This window comes from Mesocricetus auratus, unplaced genomic scaffold (assembly GCF_017639785.1).
Source record: "Mesocricetus auratus isolate SY011 unplaced genomic scaffold, BCM_Maur_2.0 Super-Scaffold_4256, whole genome shotgun sequence".
Taxonomy (NCBI): domain Eukaryota; kingdom Metazoa; phylum Chordata; class Mammalia; order Rodentia; family Cricetidae; genus Mesocricetus; species Mesocricetus auratus.
The window spans coordinates 88,997,918-89,011,221 of record NW_024429182.1 but is presented as its reverse complement, the minus strand read 5'-3'; positions in this window follow the sequence as shown (position 1 = coordinate 89,011,221).

Below are 13,304 nucleotides of genomic sequence, written 5' to 3'. Positions count from 1 at the left end.
AAGAGACCACGGATGCCAGCCCAGACTACTATACCCGGCAAAGCTCTCAATCACTATAGACGGAGAAAACAAGATATTCCATGACAAAACTAGATTCAAGCAATATGTGTCCACTAACCCAGCCCTACAGAAAATTTTGGAAGGAAAACTCCAGCCCAAGGAAGCTAACTACAACCAGAAAAACATAAGCATTAGAGAATCTCTCTCTACCAACAGCCAAAAGAACAAAGGGGTGAAATTCCACACATAATTCCACCAACAACAACCATCGCAAATCGAAGAAGGATGAGCAATCATTGGTCATTAATATCCCTCAATATTAATGGCCTTAACTCACCCATAAAAAGACACAGACTAGCAGATTGGATTCGAAGACAGAACCCTTCCTTCTGCTGCATACAGGAAACACACCTCACCCTTAAAGACAGACATTACCTGAGAATTAAAGGTTGGGAAAAAATTTTTCAATCGAATGGACCCAAGAAACAAGCCGGGGTAGCAATCCTAATATCTAACAAACTAGACTTTAAAATAAAATCAATCAAAAGAGATGAAGGAGGTCATTACATACTCATCACAGGTGAAACCCACCAAGAGGAAGTGTCTATTCTGAACATCTATGCCCCAAATACAAAGGCATCCACATTTGTTAAAAAAACATTATTAGAACTTAAATCTCATCTAAAGCCCCACACAGTTATAGTGGGAGATTTCAACACACCACTCTCACCACTAGACAGGAATACCAAACAGAAACTCAACAAAGAAGCAAAAGGGCTAATAGAAGTAATGACCCAACTGGGATTAACAGATATCTATAGAACATTTCATCCACATAAAAAAGAATATACCTTCTTCTCACCACCACATGGAACCTTCTCAAAAATCGACCACATACTTGGCAACATATCAAACCTCAGCAGCTACAAAAAAATTGGAATAACTCCATGCATCTTATCAGACCACCATGCTTTAAAATTAGAATTCAACAACAACACAAATTGCAGAAAACCTACAAACTCATGGAAATTGAATAATGCTCAACTGCACCATCCCTGGGTCAAAGAGGAAATAAAAAAAGAAATTAAAGACTTCCTCGAATTCAATGAGAATGAAGACACAACATACCCAAACCTATGGGACACTTTGAAAGCAGTGCTACGGGGAAGTTCATAGCGCTAAATGCTCACATGAAGAAACAGGAGAACAGTTATACCAGAGAATTAACATCACAGCTGAAAGCTCTAGAACACAAAGAAGCACACTCCCCCAGGAGGAGTAGACACCAGGAAATAATCAAATTGAGGGCTGAAATCAATAAAGTAGAAACCAGGAAAACAATACAAAGAATCAACGCAACGAAGAGTTGGTTCTTTGAGAAAATCAACAAGATAGACAAACCTTTGTCCAAACTTACCAAACAGCAGAGAGTGAACACGCAAATTAACAAAATTAGAAATGAAAAGGGGGACATAACAACAGACTCTGAGGAAATCCAGAGAATCATTAGGTCATACTTTGAAAACCTGTACTCCACAAAACTCGAAAATTTAAAGGAAATGGATGACTTCCTGGACAGCTATCAATTGCCAAAACTAAATCAAGAACAGATAAGCAATTTAAATAGACCTATAACCCCTATGGAAATAGAAGCTGTCATCAAAAGTCTCCCAACCAAAAAAAGCCCAGGTCCAGATGGCCTCAGTGCAGAATTCTACCAGAAATTCAAAGAACAGCTTATACCAATTCTTCTCAAAGTGTTCCACACAATAGAAGCAGAAGGGTCTTTGCCAAACTCTTTCTATGAGGCTTCAATAACCTTGATCCCCAAGCCACACAAAGATACAACTAAGAAAGAGAACTTCAGACCAATATCCCTCATGAACATTGATGCAAAAATACTCAATAAAATACTGGCAAATCGGATCCAAGAACACATCAAAACAATCATTCACCACGATCAAGTAGGTTTCATCCCAGGAATGCAGGGATGGTTCAACATACGAAAATCCATCAACGTAATCCACCATATAAACAAGCTGAAAAACAAAAATCACATGATCATCTCACTAGATGCTGAAAAAGCCTTTGACAAAATCCAACACCCCTTCATGATAAAGGTCTTGGAGAGATCTGGGATAACAGGGACATACTTAAACATAATAAAAGCTATATACAGTAAACCAACAGCCAACATCAAACTAAATGGACAGAAACTCAATGCAATTCCTCTAAAATCAGGAACAAAACAAGGCTGTCCACTCTCTCCATACCTTTTCAACATGGTACTTGAAGTCCTAGCTATTGCCATACGACAACAAAGGGGGATCAAGGGGATACAAATTGGGAAGGAAGAGGTCAAACTTTCACTGTTTGCAGACGATATGATAGTTTACATCAATGACCCAAAGAACTCTACCAGGGAACTCTTACAGCTGATTAACACCTTCAGCAAAGTGGCAGGCTACAAGATCAACTCAAGAAAATCAGTAGCCCTACTATATACAGATGATAAAAGGGCTGAAAGAGAAATCAGAGAAACATCACCCTTTACAATTGCCACAAACAACATAAAATACCTTGGGGTAACGCTAACCAAACAAGTGAAAGACCTGTATCGTAAGAACTTTGAATCTTTAAAGAAAGAAATTAAAGAAGCCCTCAGAAAATGGAAAGATCTCCCATGCTCTTGGATAGGTAGGATCAATGTAGTAAAAATGGCAATCCTGCCAAAAGCAATCTACAGATTCAATGCAATCCCCATTAAAATCCCAGCACAGTTCTTCACAGACCTTGAAAGAACAATAATCAATTTTGTATGGAAAAACAAAAGACCCAGGATAGCCAAAACAACCCTGTTCAACAAGGCAACGTCCGGAGGCATCACCATCCCTGACCTCAAGCTCTATTATAGAGCTATAGTCCTGAAAACAGCTTGGTATTGGCACAAAAATAGACAGGTAGACCAATGGAATCGAATTGAAAACCCAGATATTAACCCACACACGTACGAACATCTGATCTTTGACAAAGAAGCTAAAAATATACAATGGAATAAAGAAAGCATCTTCAACAAATGGTGCTGGCATAATTGGAGACTGGCATGTAGAAGAATGCAGATCGATCCATGTCTATCGCCATGCACAAAACTTAAGTCCAAATGGATCAAAGACCTCAACATAAATCCAGCCACACTGAACCTCTTAGAAGAGAAAGTGGGTGGTACCCTTGAACGAATTGGTACAGGAGACAGCTTCCTGAACATAACACCAGTAGCACAGGCAGTAAGATCAACAATTAATAAATGGGACCTACTGAAACTGAGAAGCTTCTGTAAGGCAAAGGACACAGTCAGCAAGACAAAAAGGCAGCCCACAGAATGGGAAAAAATATTCACTAATCCCACATCTGACAGAGGGTTGATCTCCAAAATTTACAAAGAACTCAAGAAGCAAGTCTCCAAAACACCAAAGGACCCTATTAAAAAGTGGGCTGCAGAACTAAATAGAGAGTTTTCAATAGAGGAGTCTAAAATGGCTGAGAGGCACTTGAGAAAGTGCTCAACATCCTTAGCCATTCGGGAAATGCAAATCAAAACAACTCTCAGATACCATCTCACCCCTGTCAGAATGGCTAAAATCAAAAACACCAATGACAATTTATGCTGGAGAGGATGTGGTGAAAGGGGGACACTCCTCCATTGCTGGTGGGAGTGCCAACGGGTTCAGCCACTTTGGAAATCAGTGTGGAGATTCCTCAGAAAAATGGGAATAAACCTACCACAAGACCCAGCAACTCCACTCTTAGGCATATATCCAAAAGATGCCCATTCATACAACAAAGAGGTCTGTTCCACTATGTTCATAGCAGCTTTATTTGTAATTGCCAGAACGTGGAAGCAACCTAGATGTCCGTCACCCGAAGAGTGGATAGAGAAAATGTGGTACATCTACACAATGGAGTACTATTCAGCAGGAAAAAAAATAATGGAATCATGAGATTCGCAGGCAAATGGATGACACTAGAAGAAACCATCCTGAGTGAGGTAACCCAGTCACAAAAAGAGAAACATGGCATGTACTCTCTCATATATGGATTTTAGACATAGATCTGGGGAGTGCCAGCCTACAATCCTATGGCCAGAGAGTCTGGGAAACAGAAACTTTATTTAGTGGCTGATCGAAGAAGAGGCAGACTCCCTTGGTTAAGTACTGAGCTGAACTCAAGAAAGCCAGTAACAGAGAGGGAGGACTGATGATCAAAGGGATTAAGACTGGGCTGGTTTAACCCCCAGAAACAGCTGACCAGACAAAGGTTAACTCTTGAATCCCAGGCATTAGCCTGGGAAGCCAGCATGGGACTGATCAAGACCCCCTGAATCTGGGTGTCAGTGAAGAGGCCTAGGGAATCTATTGAGCCTTGGGCAGCAGATCAGTACCCATCCCAAGTTTACACACGGACTTTGGACTCCAATAGAACAATGTGAGGAGCACTCTCACCCAGAACTCTTGGGAAAGGGTCTAGGCCCTGCCCTATATGAAATGACACACTATGGACACCCCCATGGAGGGCCTCACCCTCCCTGGAGAAATGAGAGGATAACGGGGGGGGGAGGGGAGGGCACGGGAGGAAGGGAGGGAATGGGAGAGGGACCTGGAACTGACTTGTGAAGCAACCTTGATTCTTATCTAAATTTAAACTGGAAAATAAAATTTAAAAAAAAAAGATAAAAAACCTCTAAAAGGTTTACAACATGTAAAAAAAAAACATTAACAAAATGTATTCAATCATTTACAATACAAATAAGGAATCTGCAGTCTGTTGTTGTAGCCTGACTAAAGAAAACTACCCATTAAGAATCTGTGCACGCCGGGCGTTGGTGGCGCATGCCTTTAATCCCAGCACTTGAGAGGCAGAGGCAGGCGGATCTCTGTGAGTTTGAAGCCAGTCTGGTCTACAGAGCTAGTTCCAGGACAGTCTCCAAAGCTACACAGAGAAACCCTGTCTCGAAAAACCAAAAAAAAAAAAAAAAAAATCTGTGCACAATGTCATTGCAAATATGTACAAGACTTGACTTTTAAAAAGTCAACAAGGAGGGCTTTACAGAAGGAAAGTGGGCCAGGCTTTCTTAGACCAACCAGACAATCAAAATAGTAAAACTCTTGGCTAGTTTTGTTTACACTAAAAACAAACAAACAAACAAACAAACCCAGTTTCCTGTTGTTTAAGAATATTCCAGTTGTATTTATATGATTACAGTTGATGAAACTGTTGGTGATAGTTCCAGTAAATTACTCTTCAATGCATGTGTATGGCAAAGACTGGCATGTTAACACAGGTTAATTGAGGATTTCTCACAACTGTTTTCCAGTTACCCTACCATAGCTTCACAAATGGATCTCACCCACGGCACCAGGGCTGAGAGTGCTGCAGATCAAACACAGGCACATGGCTGAGAGGGTGAGACTGCACCAGTTGGGGTGTCAGAGTGACAGCAAGGGAGATGACTCACGTTTTAGTCTATGATGCTGGGAAACGGTCCCCAAGGTCAGCTCTCATTGCCACTCCTGCAAGGTCAAACAGCTGAGACTCCAGCTGCTCAGCCTAATGGAAGGTGGAGATTAAGTACAAAAGACAGACTTTGTTAGCTCTTTAAGGAGAACATCCCAAGGACTAGGCCCCTGTCTGTGGTTATTGGGCATCACTGTTAATCTAGTCAAAGTGTGTGCAAACAAGGATCCTCGCTTCACAGTAATGAGGTAAGGCTGACTGCCATCTTCAGGAGTTGGGAAGCTTGTGAGATATGAATTGTTTTAGTCATTCTAGGTACTGTGCATAGAGCTCTATGTCATTGTGCTCAGCCCCCTCAACCCACAGGAGGCTCCACAGCAGGGGGACAGCCCTCATACATTACCAGGCCATGGGAGAAATTGATGACCTCATCCTCGGTACCGTGAATGACCAATACAGGAGAGGTGACTTTCGATATCTTGTCAATGCTGGGGAAAGCATCAAAACAGTATGCTTTCCTGGTATCTGGAAAAGCAACACGCAAACCAGACATCAGTGGGGAATGGAAGATGACTGCTGCATGAACACCAAGGTTTTTGAAGCCAGCTGTGGTGGTATAGCCTAACATCTGGAGGGTTGAGGCAGGAGGAGTGTAAGCTTGAGACTGGGAAGATTTTACCTCAACCAAAGCAAAACTTACAACAACCAAAACAACCTATGGGGCGAGAGGGGGAAGAAAAATGGAGGCTGTGAAGCATAGCCTGGAGGAAGGGAAAATCGGGAAGGGCTCATAAACTGTCAAGAAACACTGCTAAGAAAAAATGTTTGGGCCGGGCGTTGGTGGCTCACGCCTTTAATCCCAGCACTCCGGAGGCAGAGGCAGGTGAGACCAGCCTGGTCTACAAGAGCTAGTTCCAGGACAGCCTCCAAAGCCACAGATAAACCCTGTCTCGAAAACACCAAAAAGAAAAGAAAAGGTGTTTGAGCCAGGTGTGGTGGTTCACGTCTGTGATTCTAGCATTTCAGAAAGCAGACCAAGAGGATTGCTGGAAGTTTGAGGCTGCCTCCCTAGTTCATAGTGAGTCTAGATCAGCCAGAGTTAAATAACAAGACCCTGCCAAACAAATAAATAAATACAACAAAATAAATCAAAACGAGGCACAATAGCATGCTGTAATCTGCACGTGGAAGGCAGACACAGGAGGACAGCTGTGAGTTTGAGATAAGCCTGGGCTAAATAGTGAGTTCAAGGCTGGTGCCTGGGTTACTTAGTACTTAGAGAGACCCTATCTCAAACAAAACAAAATAACACAAGCAAACAAACAAATGAGTTGGAACTGATAATTGCCTCTACTCAGTTACTGAACTTTCCCAGCAATTTTATCTCCGTAGCCAACATCTTCCAATCCCCATTCCTGGCCGGGACTGGACAGACAACAAAGATCTGTCGCTTTGGCAAAGAGAGAGGTCCAGCCCCCCAACTTCACTGGAGGTCCTCCTGAACCTTTGCCATCACTGAGTACTACGATTAGGTGCTACATAAAGACAAGAGATTCATTTGTCTGGAGGTTCCTAAGGTTGGGAAGTTCAAGAGTAGGAAGCGGCCTTGAGTTAGGGCCTTCCTGCTGGTGGAGACTCTGTAGATTTTCAAGGGCCTGATATGGTGAGACAGAACATGCTACTTCATGTCTGTTGTTTAGAAACTACAGTCCCAGCTGGACGGTGGTGGCGTACATGTTTAATCCCAGCACTTAGAAGGCCAAGGTAGGAGGATCTCTGTGGGTTTGAGGCCTGCCTGGTCTATAGAGCTAGTTCCAGGACAGCCAGAGTTGTTACCCAGAGAAACCCTGTCTCAAAAAACCAAAACCAAAACTAAACAAACACCACCGCCAACAACAACAACAACAAACCCCACAGTCCCTATGTATGAGGGCCCCATCCCTATGGCTCCATCTAACTTTTATTACCTTGTGAAGGCCCCATCTCCAGGTGATGACAGAGTTGAGATAGGATTCCCTCTCACTGCCTTCATTCACAAGAACATTTCAACTTGGCGTTGATTTTGTTTTATGTTGGGGACAGGTTCTCATGTAGCTCAAGCTGGCCTCAAACTTACTGTGCAGAGTGACCTCTGACTGCCTTCCCACCTTCATCTCCTGAGTGCTGGGGTGACAGGTATGTGCCACTATGCCTGGTGTATATGGTCACTGGGGACCCAACCCAGGCTTTTTTGAACCCCAGGTGAGTGCTCTACCAGCTGAGCGACATCCTCAGTTCTTCAAAACGAATTCTGAAGGGAGCATTCAGCTTCTATGAGAAGAGGACGTATACAGAAGCCAAAGAGCTGTTTCAAAAAGCAGGAGCTGAACCAAGGACAGGAAACTGAATAATCCCGATGGCCACAAAAGACCAGGGCAAAAGAGGGTGTTGGTAGCAAGTGGCATGTGGGTCAGACACCACACGGAAAGGCTGACTGCACAGACCCAAGCTGTGTTTCCTGGTGTGGCTCTCCTAATAGATTAGGGACTAGATGATCAAAGGTCTACAGAGCAAGACCCTGTCTCAAAACAAAACAAAAAACAAGCCAACAGCAAAAGCAAGCAAGGAACCCAACAGTTTGAAAGGGGTGTGGGGCTTCAGGGTGCCAGTAGCTAGGGAGACTTTGAACCTTTCTGGCTACACTTCCTTAGCCTGTTTCATGACTTTTTATTCTTTCTTTCAAAAATTGTTTTGAGACTAAATTTTTAATTTTTTGGGGGTCACTACGTAGACCAGGCTGACCTGAAACTCAGAGATCTGCCAGGGTTTTCTTTCTTTCTTTTTTTTTTTTATGTTGGTTTTTCCAGACAGAGTTTCTCTGTGTAGCTTTGGAGGCTGTCCTGGAACTAGCTCTTGTAGACCAGGCTGACCTTGAACTCCCAGAGTTCCGCCTGCCTCTGCCTCCCCAAGTGCTGGGATTAAAGGCATTGCGCCAGGGTTTTAAGCCACGCCTCAGGTTCCCTGGGAATCTTCCCTATGACTCTTATCTAATCTGTCCGATGTTTCTGGCTTATCTCATCTACTCATCCACACGCATGTCACACCTGAGGTGGGCCTTACCCAAAAGCCCTCATGCCACACCTTGCCTCTGCCCACAGGCGCTTCCTCAGGCTCTGCCTCCGCCCTCTGTGGTATGTGGTCTGCTCTCCTGCTTTCTGCACCTCTTGTTTATACCCTCCCATTATGTCTAGTACTCCATTTGAGGGCCTCCATGGCTTTCCTTTGCTCCCAGTATTGTTTACTGTTGTAAAATAAATACAATGTAAAATTTAGCATCTTTGATACACCTGACTAAATAGTAGTATTCTACAATCTATAGATCAAATTTCACTTCTCCACTTATAAACCAATGGACACTTAGGTTGCTTCTATATTTTTTGTTTGTTTATTTGTTTGCTTTTTGAAGACAGGGTTTCTCTGTGTAGACTTGACTGTCCTGGAACTTGCTCTGTAGACCAGGCTGGCCTTGGCCACATAGTGAGTTCAAGGATAGCCTTGGATATGTAATGAGAGATTCTGTCTCCAATACATAAAGGACTGGAGAGATGGCTCAGTGGTTAGGAATGCATACTGCTCTTGCAGAGGGTCCAAGTTCAGTTTCCAGAATTCATGTTGGGCACCTTGTAGCCACTTGTAACTACAGTCCCAAGGGATCTTTAGACCTCTGACTGCCTCAGGCACCTGCACTCACAGAATGTACCAACATGATTGAAAAATAATAAAAATATGAGTCTGCAAAAAAAAATCTTGTTTTCAATTCATTTAATTTTTTCTATTATTTGTGTGTAGGTCATAAAACAACTTTTGGGAGTTGGTTTTCTCCTTCCCCCATGTTGGATGGACTTGGGATCAAACTCAGGTTGTCAGGGTTAACAGGGTGGACACCTTTACCCACAGACCCATCTCTCTGGCCCTGTTTTCAATCTTTCGGGCATGTACACAGAAGTGGAATTGCTAGATTATGGAAATCTATTTTTAACTTTCTGAGGAACCACCATACAGTTCTCCGGTCTGCACCACTTTACGCTCCTAACAACACTGCACAAGAATTATAGTTTCTCCATGAAACATTTTTATTTTCTGTTTTTTTCCTCTCCTGATAGTTGACAACCTAATGGTATGAGGGATGTGACCCAGTTTCTAAATGTATTTCCTAAGGATTAGTGCTACTTTGCTTATTGCTGGAAAAATGCCTGCTTGAGCCTTTGATCTTTGAATTGAGCTGTTCAGTTTTTCTGTCGGTGAGATTTAGGAATTTAAAATCATATTCTAACTTTCTGTCTGTCTGTTTTTTTTTTGTTTTTTTTTTGTTTTTGTTTTTTTTTTGAGACAGGGTCTCACTATGTAGCCCTGGCATCTCTGAACTTGCTGTGTAGATCACACCCAACTGATGCTAACTTAAAATGTTAATCAATTCTCTCTCTCTCTCTCTCTCTCTCTCTCTCTCTCTCTCTCTCTCTCTCTCTCTCTCTCTGTCTGCCTCTCTCTTTCTGTGTGTGTGTGTGTGTGTGTAAACCTGTGTGTGTGTGTGTGTAAACCTCTGTGTGTGTGTGTGTGTGTGTGTGTGTGTGTGTGTGTAAACCTGTGAAGACCAGAAGAGGGTGTGAAAGCCCCTGGATCTGAGTCACAAACAGTTATGAGCTACCTGACATGGGTGCTGGTTACTCAACTCAGGTCCTCTAGAAGAGCAGGAAGCACTCTTAGCCCGTGAGCTAACTCTCTAGGCCTGATACTGACTTTAAAAAGTATTTCTTTATTGCCAAGTGGTGGTGGCACAAGCCTTTAATCCCAGCACTTGGGAGGCAGAAGCAGGTGGGTCTATGTGAGTTTGAGGTCAGCCTAGTCTACAAAGCAAGTTCCAAGACAGCCAGAGCTACACAGAGGAACCCTGTCTCCAAAACAAAAAGGAAAGAAAACTATTTTGTGTGTATAGGGCATGCATGCCACAGTGTGGGTGTGGAAGTCCAAGCACAATTTGTAGGAGTCAGTTTTCTCCCCCCACCATCCCTGATGCTATGCTTTGACAGATGATTTTTAAAATTAAATTTCTGTGATTTATTATTATTGTGTATGGGTAAGTGTCAGCTTCTTGCCTTTATGTCCTGACAATACTGGCATTACACGTATGTGCCAGCAAACATATTTCTTAATTAGTTTTTTCTGAGACAGGGCCTCCTTGTGGTGATATATTATTTATGTTTTGTGCCAGCAAACATATTTCTAAATAGTTTTTATTTTTTTATTTTTTGGTTTTTTGAAACAGGGTTTCTCTGTATTGTTCTGGAGGCTGTCTTGGAACTCACTCTGTAGACCAGGCTGGTCTCGAACTCACAGATACCCGCCTGCCTCTGCCTCCCGAGTGCTGGGATTAAAGGCGTGCACCACCAATGTCTGGCTAATATTTTTTTTTTGAGACAGGGTATCCTTGTGGTGATATATTATTTATGATTTAATAAAGATTGCTTGAAGTATCAGAATGCAAAGCCAGCCACACTAACTATAGAAGCTAGGCAGTTGTAGTATACACCTTTAATCACAGGACTCAGAAGACAGAGGCTGATGGATCTCTGTTCATTCAAGGCCACACTGAGCTACACAAAATTGATTCAGTCTAAAACAGAAACAGCTCACACAAAGGTGATCTCAGCACTTGGGATCCCACATCTTTAATCCCAGGATTTGAGAGGTATGAGAGGAAAATGCAGCCAAGTTGAGGAGAGCATAGCAGTCTGGGATTGCACTCTGAAGATTCGTGGAGACAGGACTGCCATTTCCGTCTGAGGCAGAGCTAGTGGCCGGCTGGCAGCTTTGCTTTTCTGATCTTTAGCTTGAAGCTTGAACCCCAACATCTGCCTCTGGGTCTTTTATTATTCCTGCTACTTCTGTATCTCATGCTGACCTCAAACTCACTGGATAGCTTAGGTGATCCTCAAACTTTGGTTCTTCCTGCTTTCCCCCATTCGAAGATGCTGGGATCATGCCCAGTTTAGACAGTGCTGGAGATGGAACCCAGGACTTTTTGCATGCCAGGCGAGCACTCTACCAACTGAGCTACATCCTAAGTTAGTGTTTTTTAATTTTATGTGTATAAATGCTTTGTCTGCATATATGTTATAAACCCATATGCTTTCCTAGTGCCCATGGAGGTCAGAAGAGGTCATCAAATCCTTTGAAACTGGAGTTAGTTATGATTATGAGCCACTATGTGGGTGCTGGGAACCGAACCTGGGCCCCCTGTAAGAACAAGCGTTCCTAACCACTGAGTCATTTCTTTAGTCTAGGTTAGTTTTGACCGCATAATCTTTGTCTAGCACTATACTGAATAAAAGTGGCAATGGCAGGCAATCTTGACTTGGTCCTGACCTTAAAGGAAAAGTTTTCATATTTACACAATTAGGTAAGGTGTTTGTTGTAGGTTTGTCTGGTTGTAGATTGAGTTTCTGATCAAAATAAGCCATTCTGTTTGCAAAAGCCAAAACAAAACAAAGAACATTGTTTCCTTTCATTTCTCATATTTTATTGTTTCTGTTTTTTTTCTTCAATACTTCTGCACATGCAGCTAGCTCCCTCTTACAGAATGTCTGTCCTTCTTCCCTGCACCATCTGTGACCTCTTACAAGCCCTCAAAGCTCAGCCTTCACCTCAGATAAGCTTCTGCTGACTGTTCTTGTTTCTGTCCTCAGTGGGCTGAGCTGGCGTGGGTTTTCTTGCTGCAAGCATTCAGTGTCACAGCATGCCTGGCCTTGGGTGCATGGGAAGATCATGACATTGAAACTTTGCATAGAATGCCAGCAACGTCTAACAAGTATTTGGTGGTCAGTGCTGTTGCACACTCCTCAGTATTTAAAGGGGAGATTTAGACACTTCTACGTCTTAAATGAAGCAGCCAATCCCAAGGCCTTAGAGGCTTGCGTCCTTGTTATAGAAGTTTGTGTATTTGTTATCAGAACTATTATGGCAGACTTGGGAGGCTGAGGCAGGAGGATTTCTGCAAGTGTGAGGCCACCCTGTTTTAGGGACAGTAGTAGCACACACCTTTAATTCCTGGACTTGGGAGGCAGAGGCAGGTGGATCTCCAAGTTTGAGGTCAGCCTGGTCTCCAGAGCTAGTTCCAGGACAGCCAGGCTACACAGAGAAACCCTGTTTTGAAAAACAAAACAAAAAAGAAAAGAAAAAGAACCCACTTTAAAATAGCAAACAATAATTGCAACAGCAACAAAAATCTACAAGCTAAAAACCAAAGAAAACAAACGCCTCTATTATTTTCATCCCTCATTTTTCTCTGTCATTTTTGCCCCTTCCATTTAGATGTGTCTTGCTTTTATAGCTGTTTGCTTTGAGGAAAGGACTGTCTTGTATTTAGATAGCCAAGATTGGCCTTGGACTCTCAATCCTCTAACCCTGGCCTCCTTAGTGCTGGGATTACAGCTGTGACCCCTGTCTCAATGACAACTTTTACCCTTTTAAAAATTGCGTTTTAGCCGGGCGTTGGTGGCGCTCGCCTTTAATCCCAGCACTCGGGAGGCAGAGGCAGGCGGATCTCTGTGAGTTCGAGGCCATCCTGGTCTACAAAGCGAGTTCCAGGAGAGCCCCCAAAACAATACAGAGAAACCCTGTCTCGAAAAACCAAAAAAAAAAAAATTGTGTTTTAAATGTATGTGGGTTCACTTGTGTTGTGGCTACATTTGGGAGTTGGTTGTCTCCGTCTACCATGTGGGATCCAGGGATTGAACTCAGGTTACTAGGCTTGGTGA